General features: G+C 36.5%; 1 protein-coding gene across 5 annotated transcripts in view; it reads right to left on the bottom strand.

Moving 5' to 3' along the window:
• PKIB (cAMP-dependent protein kinase inhibitor beta) overlaps positions 1-14692 on the bottom strand; it is a 98396-nt gene that overhangs the window by 58366 nt on the left and 25338 nt on the right. For 2 of the 5 annotated variants that reach the window (XM_033094680.1, XM_033094661.1), the window contains exon 3: positions 2932-3048. The exons of the other annotated variants lie outside the window; for them this stretch is intronic. The gene's annotated coding sequence lies outside the window, so the exon portion shown is untranslated. The remainder of the gene's footprint in view (positions 1-2931; positions 3049-14692) is intronic. 5 annotated transcript variants of the gene reach the window in all.

Raw genomic sequence — 14692 nt, 5'->3', positions numbered from 1 at the left:
CATAGATAACATCTCTTAAAATGTGTGCTCTTTTTGGCACCATATATATATATATATATACACACACACATATATATATAGACAGAAACATACACACATACACAAACACACACGAGCATGTGCGTGTGTGTGTAATTTATGTGTGTATATCATTACTTTTCTGAATGTGTAAATTGAATCTGACCCATCATTTAGTAAGGATCATTAAATTAGCATAATTATATAGTAACTAAGCCACTGCCCATATGTACAGATGTTGTCAAGGCATAATAATAAATAACGTCATCCAAACCAATTTTGCACATATAATATCTAATATTATATACAGTATTTCCTACTAATTATTCCAGCACTAGCACAAAACCCACTGATTCCAAAAATATTTTAGAGACCTTCAGAAAATTAAAAGCACATATATTTCTAATTATTCTCAATTAGTAAACTAAGGGTCCTGGCAGATTTTTCTTTGAAATTTGCCTGAAAGGCTAATAAATTTAATTTTAATGTATATCTTAATCAACATGACATAAAGAGCTTAACCCAGAGATTCAGGACAGCAGCAGAGAACCAGAATTTGTGACTGTTTCTTTAAGGTTATCATACACACCACCACATAGCTGATATTTGACAAAGCCTTATTTTTAGTCCCTTAATTGCTCAAGCAAAAGCTGCGTGGTTCCTGCATCTGTGAAGCTGTAGTGAGAGAACTTCTTTTGGTTATATCATTACATTGAGATGTGGGTTAAAGCCAATGTTTAAGTTGAATTACTCCCTAATCTTTCAAAGCTTAGAAACACACAGCTGAAAAGAACTCAATAAATATCAATACAGCTTGCTGGAAACATCAGTGTAAGAAAGATCTGACACAGTTCTTCCTTAACTATGATGAAAAAGGAAGCAGCCTGCAGATACCCCCAAAAACAAGAGATAATCCAAATACTTCAGTAATCATTGACTCATAAATTCCCCTCACTACTAATTCTACATATTACCCTGAAAACTAAAGCTAAATTAGCTCCAAAATATCATCTTAACATCCATCATTGATATCAATAAAAAGTAACTAATGACATTAACATAAATCACAATACTAAATTATGATGAATAGCTGCATTTTTGGTATAAACGCAATCACCAAACACCTACTGCAAGCCAATTGAATAATGGCTCTAAAATAATAAAGAACATCTCTAAACATTTTTTTGCAATGTTCATGAGAGCTCAAAGGAATAAGTAGCCCAAAGCAGCAATTTTAAACTCAGGTTTGATAAATGGGAAAGACAAGAGCAACCAACTGAAAGCTTTCATTGTCACTCATTCATTCATTTAACAAATATGTATTGAATAACTAGAAGCTAGTGGGGGTGGGTGGGTAACGTGGTAAACAAGAAAGACAAGATCCTAAAGACTGAGGGAGATTATAGAATATACATAAGTAATCAAATACATAATTTGTAGTTTTACTGAGGGCAATGAAGGAAGGAAATAAGTTGTTAGAGAATGATGAGAACTCAAGGATGATCTAAATTAGATGAAGAAATTAGAGGTGGCCTCGCTAAAGAGGTGAATACAGCTGTACATGACAAATGTATTAAGTGTGCCTTGGAGAAAACATGTGGATCGCCAGTGACCTTATCTTCATTGATAATTTACTTTTACCCACATGCCAGTTCTGCCTCTACGTCCTCAGTACCCTATCTATAATATAGGGATGCCCTTGTTTCTCCTCTCTTCTACTCACAGGAGTCCCAACTTTTCCATCATGTCCTTGCCCCCTCACATCTCCCAGCTGGGCTTGTCATTGGCTGGCTGTATGTCTAAAGCCATAACTCAGTAGTCCTGCTGCGTTACGGGGCCAAGGTCAGAGGAGTGAGAACCAGCCAGCTGACACGTATGGGGACAAATCTCAGCACTGATAAATCAGTTTGGCTAAGAAGCTGTTCATGATATTATAGGAGCAATATCTTACCACAATAGCTAGGCAAATTTATTTTTCTCAAATTCAAATACTATATTTAAAATCTCTTTAGGTGGACAAATTTTATTTAGTTCCCTGTGAACTGGTCCTTTCCAATTATTTAGGAATATGCTTAAAATCTTAGTGTTCAGTTTACCTAAAATAAAAATGAGATGTATGCTATCATTGCTACCCATATTCTTAAAAAGAGGCAACTAACTGTTGGCTAGTTCATCATGGTGTCCCTAGAAAATAAATATATAGGCAATCTAAAAACTTCTTACTTGATGTGTATAAGCATAAGACTATACAGGACTAGTGAACAGCTGTCTATTTTGAATCATCCAAACAGAGTCACAATCTCTCAATCAATTCTTAGTCTTGACCTAGTTTACAAACCCAGATCCTTGAATGTTGGGCAGGCTGGCTTCCCTTGAGAAACTGTTATACTAACAAAAATTCATATTGTTGATCTTTTTCCCAGCCTTCTCCTAAAGAACCTACAACCATTTACCAGGGCAACTGCATACTGGGGAAAGGAAAATAGTCAGGCTCTTCACAGATTCCTGGACACTGACTTTGAAGTGACACTACTATCAAGAGATCCAAAATGTCACTTGGACCACTAGTCAGAGTAGGGGCTTATGGAAGTCAGGTGATCGGTGGAGTTTTAGCTCAGGTTGGTCTCACAGTGGGTCCCTGAACCCAGCCTATGGCTATTTCCCCAGTTCTGGAATGTATGATTGAAATGAACATACTTAGCAACTGGCAGAATCATGTTGGCTCCCTGACCTGTACAATGAGGGTTACTGTGGTAGGAACAGCCAAGTAGAAACCACTAGAACTGCTTCTACTTAGAAAAATAGTAACCAAAAGCAAAACTGAATTCCTGGAGGGACTGCAAAAATTTGTGCCACCATCAAGAACTTAAAGGCCATAGGGATGGTGATTCCCACCACATCCCCATAACTCACCTATTTGTCCTGTGTAGGGACTTCTACCTCAGAGAAATTCCTAGAGGGTCTAGTAGCGTGGAGCATGTAGACATACTCCTTCCAAGGTGAAGGTTAGAGCTGTTGCATCTGGCCTTCCTACAACCAAAAGAGAAGCACAATGCCTAGTGGGCCTTTTGGATTTTGGAAGCCACATATTCTTCACATGGATGAGCTACTTTGGCCCATTTACTGGGTGTCCCAAAAAGCTGCTAGTTTTGAGTAGAGCCAGAGCAAGAGAAAGTTCTGCAACAAGTCCAGGCTGCTGTTTAGATGATCCAGCAGGTCGCATAGTACTTGAATTGCCAGTGGCAGAACAGAGATGCTGCTTGGAGCCTCCGTGAGGCTCCTACAGGTAAATCACAATGCAAACCCTCAGGATTTGGAACAAAGCTCTACCCTCCTCTGCCCACAACTACTCTCCTTTTGCAAAACAGCTTTCAGCTTACTACTGGACCTTAATAGAAAATAAACGCCTAACCATGGGCCACCAAGTTACCATGGGATCTGAGCTGCCCAACATGAACTAGATGTAGGACCCACCAAGCCCCAAAACTGGGCCTGTACAACAGCACTCCAATGAACTAGAAGAGGTAGATATGAGATTGGGCTCAAGCAGGCCCTGAAGGCATAAGTAAATGTCATGAGGAAGTGGTACAAATGCCCATGGCTTCTACTCCTATTACGTTACCTTCTGTCTACCAGCCCACACCTGTTGCCTCATGGGGAGTTCCCAAAAACTAGTTGACTGAGGAAAACTTGAGCTAGGTTTACAGATGGTTCTGTATAATATGCAGGCACTACCCAAAAGTGGACAGCTGGTGCACTCCAGCCCCTTTCTGACACATCTGTGAAGGACAATGTTGAAGGGAAATCCTCCCAGGGGGCAGAACTTTGAACAGTGCTGCTAGTTGTTCATTTGATGGGAAGGAGAAATGGCCAGAGGTATAAAACTGTACTGACTTACAGACTGTGGTCTATGACTTCACTGGATGGTCAGTAATTTGGAAAGAAAATAATTGGAAAATTGGTGACAAGGAAATTTGGGGAAGAGGTATATGGATAGAACCCTCTCAATGGGCAAAGAACATAGAGATATTTGTGTCTTATGTGGATGCTCACCAAAGGGTCACCTCAGCAGAGGGGGATGTTAATAACCCAATGGACAGGATGACCAATTTTGTTCATATTGTGCCTTTGCCATAGCCACTGCTGTGATTGTCCAATGGGTGCATGATTAGCGGCCATGACGGCAGAGGTGAAGATTATACCTGGGCTCAGTAACATGGAATTGTTCTCACCAATGCTGACCTGGCTACAGCTACCACTGAGTGTACTATCTGCCAGCAGAAGATACTGCACTGAGTTTCCAATATGGCACTATTCCCCAGGGTGGTCAGCCAACTATCTGGTGCCAGATTGATTATCCTGAAATTCTGCCAGATGGAAGGGGCAGGGTTTTATTCTTACTGCAATAAACCCTCTGGATATAGATTTGCTTCCCCTTCATGCAATATTTCTGCCAAAACCACCATACATGAATTTAAAGAATGCCTTATTCATTGCCGTGGTATTCCACATAGCAGGCTTCTTTTCAGGGAGCTCACTTCACACCATATGAGGTCTAGCAATGCTCATGCACTAATATTACTATATCCTTCTACTCCCTCCAAAATGCTTCTCTGAGTTTCAGGCCCCAGCCCCAAAGCCAACCCTGGTCTCCCACTATTTGTGATCAGTCTTCTTTGTTTATCTGCCTGGATATCTATTGCCTACTTCCAGACTCTCTGTCACCATGGCCTGCCCACCTGCTGGGACACCATCTGTTACACCTTGCTGGTCTTCCTGGACTCCTTCCTACCCCTTGCCTTTCAGGACTGCCTCCTCCTGCTGCCAGCATCATTCTCCCTAAATAATAAGCCCACTGGCCTGGCTGGACTTTCTCCCATCAGCTGAAATAAGCTCCAATTTCAGTTGCCTCTTTCACACTGGTGGGTGTGTCCTGTCTTTAACAAACAAACTAATCTATCCCTCTACCACCAAGCACTTATTCTGACATTAGACTACTCTATGCCATATAAAATATTTAAACGTAAAAGGTTTCAAGCTTCATTAAAAGAGACTGTGAATTGTTTAACAAAGAGTTATGGGTGTGTGATAAGTCTAAAAAGATAGAAGTCATGTACCAACCTGCACTAAAGAAACCTGATAAACAGTGGAATATTTTCACTGACACCACAAGCTATCATCAAATTGTTTTCCAAGCAGCCTGCCATCTAATAGCACATTTATAAAGACAGAAATTGAAAAATAATAAATGACATTAACCCTTTAGAAGGTGAACAAAATATCTACGCAATGTGAAAAGAAGTTTCAAGACCAATTAATAGGTGCTGTCACAGTCTATATACAACTCTGAAATACTGTATATAGACATTTTGCCTAGATTTTAAAGCAGATCTTTAGTTATGCATATGTGCCTTAATTTAAAACAAATGACAAAAAAAAAAAATCAATGGTTGACCATATAGCCCTAACACTGCATAGAAACTATGTTTTCACCAGAATAAGTTTATAAGTTAAAGGTGTGTTTTAAAAAAGGCAAGAAACAGAAACTTAAAATGACACAATCTTCAAACTGGACTCTTAAAGACATCAAATCCAGTGAAGTCCAATCACGTTAAAATTTTATGAAACAATCAGTCATATAGGCACTATTCTAAGTGCTTTACAAATATCAACCGATTTAATCGTCTTAGTAATTTTTTAAGACAGATACTATTTATAGATGAGAACCTGAGACAGAGAGGTTAACTAATTTGCCTAAGGGCAAACAGCTAATTAATGACACACATGGGACTCAAATTTGGCAATCAATGGCTTGATTCACTGCACTGTACTGTACCTCTGAATAATAGACTTAATAAGACTCATGTAGCTAGACAATGGCAAAGAAAGGTATAGAATAGAGATTAGATTTTCAATATTCAGTGCTCTTTCCACCAAATCTTTTATGATGTTAAAATGTTCACCTAGTGTCAGAAAGACTATGAAATCCCATATGATGTGCTAGTAAATTGCAATAAGCAAAACAGCCAAAGAAATATTATATATACCATTGAAATTACAACTTGATGTGATGTGATTAAGCTATGACACGCATTTAAATACTCAAAATAGATTCCACAAACTAACACATACAATAATTTTAAATGAAGTGGCTCATTTTGTGGTGGCCCGCTTGCAGTCAGCTCACAAAGTTGAGTCACGTTCCACATGATATATGAATCACAAATAACCACAAACTAAACAAAACCAAAGAGGAGCTTCCTTGACAGATAGGCAGTGTGGATATCACTTTGAGGGACATCATCCTTTTAGCCACCCTTCAGCAGCCACGCCCACACATACTGAACTGTTGGACACTGAAGACTTTAATAATAATCAGCAGCTGAAATATTCATGACATCTTCCAGCAATTTTAAAATATATCATCTGACACAAATAACAAAAATCAGCTCATGTGCAGGTTTTGGACAATGATTTCATCTTTTCAAAAGTTACATTCTTGACCTTTTAAGGCTGTATTTAAAAACAACCATAAGCACTTATACTTTCCTACCAATTGTTTTCTTTTTCGTTTTGTTTTTTTATGACTATAGTTACAATTTCTAACCTACAAGGTAGGATAAGAGGTTGACATTAATCAAAAATGTTATATGTTCTCAAGCATCTATAAATTAGGATTTTACAGGTTGAACTTATTTGTAAAATAATCAAATTACATAATTTTATTCAGAAATTAATTTGGTAAAACTTGATATATAACACATACTAAATCTTTACTTTCAATGCATTATTTATCTTATATAGAGCATTTTAGCAATTAAATTATATTTCCAGCAGGTAGTCAAGAATACTTGTTTTATTTATCTTAGAAATGAATAAAACATCTTAGAAAAACAAAAACAAATTTGAAATAAGTAAAATTTAAAAATTATTTGCAAGCCTTTTAGTCCTAGGAGCTGTATTAGAAGTTTAAAATAAAAATGAAATGATGAATTATTTGTCCTAACTCCATGAACTATAAATGACATAATTACAATACCACCCTACTATGAAGGACACCTGAGATTGGGCCAGGTTGAAGGAAATTACAGACCTGAGTTGGAACTGAAAACCCTTGGATAATTAATGACTCAGTTCTCTGTCTCCCATACACTCTTGGCACACCCAAACCTTGCAGAAACAGATATGTCACATTCATTAACTAGCCAGCTGTTAATTGAACTAAGGCAACACTAAGCTGACAAGCAACTGGAAAAGACATGACTTCTGATCCCCAGTGAAACCTGATTTACCCGGCCACTTCCCACTACCTACAGGGACAAATAGGATGGAGTACTTTATCTAGTGGAAAGAGGCAGTAATTAAGTTTATCTGGGAAAGGAGAGAGCAAGCATAAGGAAAATATGATGGATTAAAGCCATTCAGTAACTAGCCATTCTGAAGGCAGGATATCAAGCATTTCCCTGGTGAGGTGGCCCTCAGAATCCATTATCTTACTTCTCTACATCTTTAAACATAAGAAGCAGCATGCAGAAAATAAAAATGGACTGGAAAGCTATATATGTCTTCTATATCTTACCCCATGTAATTGTTTGCTTTTGAGATTTGGGCTGGGTATTTCCAGGACTGCCATTAAATCAGCTGTGTAACCCAGAAAGCCATTTCACTCCCTCAGCCTTGTTTTCTTCATACGCAGGCTGATCCTCCATTGTGATTTGCCTGGGAAAGTCCTAGTTTATTTACATTTTCCTTGACATCCCTTCTGGCTTAGCTTTTGTCATTTTCAAAAAGTCCCAGTGTTGACGATGTATAAAAGTGTAAACTAGAATGATGTTTTCCTCTAACTCTTCCAGAAATAACATCCTGTCATCCATGGGCCCCATTTAGGTGTAAGGAAGGTCACCAGATGTGAACAGCAAATGTCTAGTCAAGGAAAACAAATTTCAACAGGGAGAACAGAACTAGAACTATATATAACTATATGGGTCTCAAAAACATGATGCTGTAAAAAGCAGTGAGATATTATTTTTGTAAATTTTAAAAATACAAACCAGGACTAAATATTGAAATAGCTATAGAACTACATGGATAAAAGTATAAAATAGATTGGAACGATATACAGTAATTTATAGATGCTTCTAAAATGAGACTTAACTAATTGTACCATTTATTTCTTTAAAAAGAAAGACTTTCAGCAAATATTATAAAACAAAATAAGTGTCAATTCTAAGAAGTGGGAGTTGATTTTTATTCTTTTTTGTCTCTGCCCTGTTAAATGTCTCAATATATAAATATACTAATACAAAAACAGAACATGAACTACTGAATCAAAAAGTAGATGGAGCTAACCAAGGATAGCCCTGGAATAGTGGCACAGAAGATTGAAAGTTTTGAGTTGATGTTACAGGCAATCACTGTATATTGCTTTCTAGGCTCCTGTTGGCATAACCTGGCTGTAGCACAACCACCTTAAGTCCTTTTAGCCTTTTTAATGGCTAATTCAAATTATTCAATGGTCAATACCAACAACATGACTAAAACAAAGGAACTGATAGCAACACAGGTACTTGGTTACAACCAAAGCCCCAGCAACTTTCAAATTTCATCCAAGTACATAAGCAGGCTTTCTTTGAACAGGTCATAACACATTGTCCAAGATCCTTTTTGATATAACAAATGGAGGTTGAGAATATACATCTCCCAGCATAATTCAAAGAGCTACAGACTGAGCTTAAAAACAAATCTTTCCAGCAACTAAGGAGAAATAATAAGCAAATGCTAACAAAACGGAACAATTAGCCCAATGTGTTTTATAATGTATATTTACTATTTCTCACCGTATATTTTAGGAAGATGTTATTTCTACAAATTCCAGGATAGTGAGATACTATCTACATTAGTAGGTATCATTTTTACTTTCTGAGTTTTTTAAGTCAGACCAAGTGTTTCCCAAAATGAGACTCTAGGTTACCATAACAGTACCATTTATTGAGTGCCTATTATAGGCTAAGCAGTTTAAGTTAGTTCATTTAATTTAAATGAAATTTGGCCAAGGTCTATAAATTAAGTGCAAAGCTGCTGGGCCTGATTCCAAAGCAGCCATAGAGTCCCCATTGTGTTGTCTGACTTCAGGGGAGCCCTTCACACATCAATGATCTCAATACCACATCCTGAAACTTTTGTCTTCATAGATGAGTTAATTACCAACCCTCCATCCCCAGCCAAACATGTCTCATGAGCCAGCAGGATGGATCTGCCAAAGATATAACTTCATGAGTACCTGAAAGTCCTTATAAGATGGACCCTGATGATGGCTAAGACCTCTAAACTTCCTGAGAAAAAGCCACCTATTAACAGTCCTAGCCCCTGTGTTAGAGAGGGAAGAACCTCTTAGAAGGAAGACTCTCTGTATGTTGATGGATAAAGAGAGTTGGAGAAAAACACCTGATCCAAGGACAATGGTCAGGTTAGGAAGGAGAGGAAAAAATGGCTGAATGCAGAACATTGTGCAAGTTGAGCCTGGAAGAAAAGTGCACCACAGATGAGACAGGTGGCAGGGGATGTGAGCTGAGGGATCGCTAGCGAGGGAGTGACCTCAGGAGGAACAGCAGCGGCCAGGAATCAACACATTGCCCCAGGACATGGAGAAAGACTGGAGGTAACAGAAAGACTAGGAAGTTCATGGGCCTCTTGGTTACTCTTTCTCATGAGCTATTTGGGGCTTGAAGCAATTTTCCTACTAGGGATCAAGACAAAAATATACTGTTTTGTTAGTGCTTATGTAAATTAATTGTCAGGCTGATAGCTCCTGGAATGTTTTAAATAAATTCAAACTGTTTTCCTTTATTTCACTGTTCATTGACCATAATAAATTTCCCTGTTCTATTTGTTTCTGGGGCCCCAGCATTAAAGGAGTAAAACTACTCTGGAAAAAGATGAAGAAAACAATCTTTGCTGTACTATACAATCAAAAGGAAATACTTCTCTCCAAATTTTATCAGTGTGTCACTCCTCTGCAATTATCCACTGCATAATTCAAGATAGGAAATTGGAATTATTTCATTTTTTGTTAGTGATAACATGTTTTAACGCATTATAAAAATTCAGACATTACTCAATGATGTTGTAAATAACTTCTACTGAAATGAGATGTCCTGGCACGTGTAAGAATTATGAAACTGTCTAGTTGAAATCCCTATTCTCTTGGATGTTATAACTCAAATTAGTTGACCTTTTTAGATGAAACAATCCTGATTTCCAAGACATTATTTGGTCTTCTCTAGAACTCCATCTTTATTTTTAACTAGGACATACAATATATTCAGCCCTCGAAAAAGTCTGTGATGCTCTGTGTCTGCAGTGGGTACAATTCCACAAAGTTCTAGCCCAGGATGGGCTCTGCTTTATTAAGCCTTCAAACAGTAGTATATTTGGAATGTTAGTCAGAGCTTACTATTTATTAATTCTATCCCTCCGAACATCAAGAAAAGGATTATCAAACACATTGTTAGGCATACTGCTTGAATCTCTTTTCTGTTTATATTTATAGAAATTTTAATATGTCTATATTCAAGTCTATCAATCTTAAATTATGATTTCTGACTTTGATATCATATTTTACAAGATTATAAAACTATCCACTGATCTATTTTCCTTCAGTTATATCTCATTATTTTTCTTTAATTAATCTCTTATTTGTGTATTATATGAATAAAAGATTCCAACTTTACAATTTTTCCTTGTATTAATTCCAATTTCCAATTCCTTTGGAATTGTGTTCATATAATAGTAGTTTCTTCACCGACATAAAATGCTGCCTTTGTTATACATTACCTTCATATACTTAAATCTGTTTTGAGAATTTTCAAGCTGATTTACTGCCTCTAAGTGTTTATTTTAGTAAAAATTGCCATATTGTCTTTAGTAATTGTAACTTTACAATATTTTTTAAAACTTGGAATTAGAAGTTCCTTCTTCATTATTCTTTTTCAAAATTTTGGTACAGTGTACATTCTTACAGATGTGTTTTAATAATTATTTTGCTAACCTCTCCCTAAAAATCTCTTTATGGTTTTAGTGGAATTGCATTAATTTTATAAATTAATTTGGGGAAGCTAACATCATTACAGTATTTATTATTCCCATTCAGGAACACAATATAAATCTCGATTACTGCTAATCTTATTTTGTGTTTCTCAATAAAATGTTTTATTTTCTTTATTTATGTCGTACATTTCTTATATAGTTTATTCAGAGATATATGCTATTTCATTGCTATGGTAAATGGGATTTTTTCATCATGTTTTTCAATTTGTAGCTATTATAGAAAAGTCAATTAATTTATATATATTTATTTTTTGTATGGCCACTTAACTGAAGTTTCTTATTCTAATAGTTCCTCAATTGATTTTGGGGGGGATTTTTAGTAAAAACAAAAACTACATTATTAAAGAAAAAAGATGTCATCTCTTTTCTAATAATTGTTAAATTTTGAGAGACAGCATACCATACTATTTAAGATTAAAGACTCACGAGTTAAGCCGCTTGAGTTTTAAAGTTCAGCTCTGACACTTACTAGATGTGTGACCTTGGCTAAGTTATTTAGCTTCCCTGGGCCTCAGCTTCCTAATTTGTGAAATGAGAATAATAGTCTCTATCTCCTAGGATTGTTGTGAAGATTAAACCAGTTAATATTTGCAAAGTAGAACAGTTTTTAGCATATATAATAAAACCTTTTAAGATGTTTGTCTTTTAATTTTATTGCATTGAACTACAAGTGATGAAGTTGGGCACATACTATAGTAAGCCTCTAGCATTTTTCTGTTTTCTTGAAATTGATTTTTCAGAATTTAATAACATCTCTATTCCTAAATTACTCTGTTGTATGGATGTATTTTTTCTTAAAAGTAATATGGTTTCATTTTATCAAATGTCATTTGGAAATCATTAGGAAGTAAAAAATAGGAGCTTTAATCTTTAGTCTATGACAATGAAATTATTTTAATAAATTTTCCAATATTGAACCACTTGCACATTCCTAGAATAGACACCATTTGTTATATTATTGTATTTTGTTGATTTCTACATTCCTATATCTAGTATTTCAATGAATTTTTGTGATTTTCTTTTTTTCCCTACTTTTATTAGTGTTTTCTTGTTTTTGTTTTTTTTTCTTAGTATTATGCTTTTTATTAAATGAATTCAAAAAAATGCTTCATCTCTTTTATAGAGCTGATAGAGGCATAATATGTTCCTTAAAAAATGCATATTTTCAACCACTGATTATAAGTATCTGGTGAAAACAAGATACTTCGCTCATCTAAACAGAGTATTATAGCTCCTGCCAAACGTCCCTATCCAAGCTGGTCAAGGACAGAGGCTTAACCATCAGATAAAATTAGGCTCAAATCCTAACCTCACCACCCACTAGCTAAATGTGTGCACTTGGCAAGTTGCACTTGGATCACAGGGAATAACCATACCTTCTTTACATTCCTCACTAAGAGTTTTTATGAGGACTACATGAGATCATGTTTATAAATCACTATGCACTCCACCTGCAATAAAGACTCAATGAATTATTTAATGGGTTAGTTTTAATTTTCCTTAAATACAAAATTAATGTTTACAATTGTACTAACTACTTTTTCTTAGCATGGAGATTTTAGTTGTTTATGTAGAAATAGAAATGTTTTTGAAAAACAGTTCTGCATGAAATTACTTCATAATACAAGGTAGATTTCAATTAAGACAGTTATTCTCTACTGACAAATTTAAAAGTTGGCATGAAAGTAAAAATGCTCTGATAACACATGAAAATGAACCCATTGCCACTGTCTAAATGAAATCACAGAGGGTTAATGAGAAAGTTGTACTGGTTTTTAGAAAACCCGACAATAAGCCTAAACCAGTTTAATGTCTGCCACTCTTGTTCCCTTGGAGCTTTGTTCTCATGGGAATCAGAGAGTGGGAGGAGAAAGTACCTTTACACAGGCTGAGGCTTACTCCCTGTTCTCTGATCTGCCATCCAAACTGCAAGGGGACAGCAAGTCTCGCATTCCAGGTGGCAGCAGGACGGGATTGGAGTGGCCTCAAATATAACCAATATAATAGAAATTTTTGTTAAATATTAAGATTGTATCATAAATGTAGTCTCATTTTTAAAAGACACACAATCTGTATAGGCTGTGGATGCTGAGACAGAAGATACTTCTGAAGAAAGGCTCCTGCTGACTACCTGGGTTCAAATTTCAAAGCAGAGCCTAGTAGCCCTTTCTAAACAGGGGCAAACCGTGCTTCAGGGAGAAGCCTGTACTAAATTGCCTACCTACCACACTGAACTGCCTACCTGAGCTCTGTGCCTGCCGTCTGAGCCAGCCCTTATAAAGGAGTTCCTGGAATGGTATTTCAACTAATAGGACTGAGGTATTCTCCACCTAACTGGAGCTATACAGGTATATCCCCATCAATATCTTCATTGACCAATCAGAGAGGCTCCATTCTGACCAATCAGGGCAGTGCCATTTGGACCAATAAATTGTAAGCGCTTGGAGTCCTCATGTGCACGAGGATGGGCCAATCAGGGACCAGGGGTAGGGACTTCTGTCTATATAAGTCAGCTCTAGCACACTTTCTCTTCCCACCAAAGAGGAAAGTCTGTGTTTCCCTGGCTGGAGCTGAAACGCTGAAGATGAAACACTAAAAATGTCTTGCCAGAGCAGAGCGAAGTGGACTAGACTGGAGACAGGTGAAGCAGACTAGAGCAGAGCAAAGCTGTCTAGCAGGAGAAGGGCCTCGCCCCAGGGCCACCTTGTTCCAGGGCAGCCTTGCAGCCATGCAGTTTTATAATTCAGCTGTAACACTATTGAGCTGTTCCACAGCCATGCTGTTCTCACAGCCATGCTATACCACAATTGAGCTGTTCGCACTGAAAAAAGTTTCCCTCTTCACTGTACCCCAAATTGGGGATTCCTGTTGGCATTGAATTGATGCCAACAACCATCAGTTGAAAAGATGAATATGAATATATACATATATATAGTGTATACAGTATATATGCAATATATATAGTATATATACAGATGAGTATAAACAGAGATCTCTATATATTTATATTCACCTACACAAATGGATGCCATATATATAGATATACACACACACACATATATATACCATTGTCATATATATGCCATTTATATATATGAAATATATATGATACATATGCATATATAGGTGTATATAATCAGCACACAGAAATCTGTTTCTCAAGAAATATTTGAGATTTATGTCCACCAATCAAAGTCATCAAGAATATTGACTTGTGTGTTCTGATTATAAATCTATTACTATAGTCTCTGAGAAGAGTAATATTAGAAGAGTAGTAAGTTTTTAAGACCTGAGAGGTACTATTATGAATTTCTCTTCTTTTCAAAGGCTATAAATTGAAACATTATTGTGGTGGGATGGTCACGTCTGCTGAGAACAATTTAAATAAGCACAGGTAAGCATGTAAATATCAAACCAAGCTTGGTCTCTGTACTAATCACTGGTCCCTGGCAGACACAGGATGGAAATGTATATCTCAGGTTCTCAGCATGCATTACTTGCTATTAATTTGACATTAACAATAGATTCTATTAAGTTTCGATTAAACTGTATTGATCTGATTTCTAAG

The sequence above is a fragment of the Rhinolophus ferrumequinum genome, chromosome 3 (assembly GCF_004115265.2).
Source record: "Rhinolophus ferrumequinum isolate MPI-CBG mRhiFer1 chromosome 3, mRhiFer1_v1.p, whole genome shotgun sequence".
NCBI lineage: Eukaryota > Metazoa > Chordata > Mammalia > Chiroptera > Rhinolophidae > Rhinolophus > Rhinolophus ferrumequinum.
The sequence above is the reverse complement of the archived record's forward strand: the minus strand, read 5'-3'. Positions and strand labels throughout refer to the sequence as shown.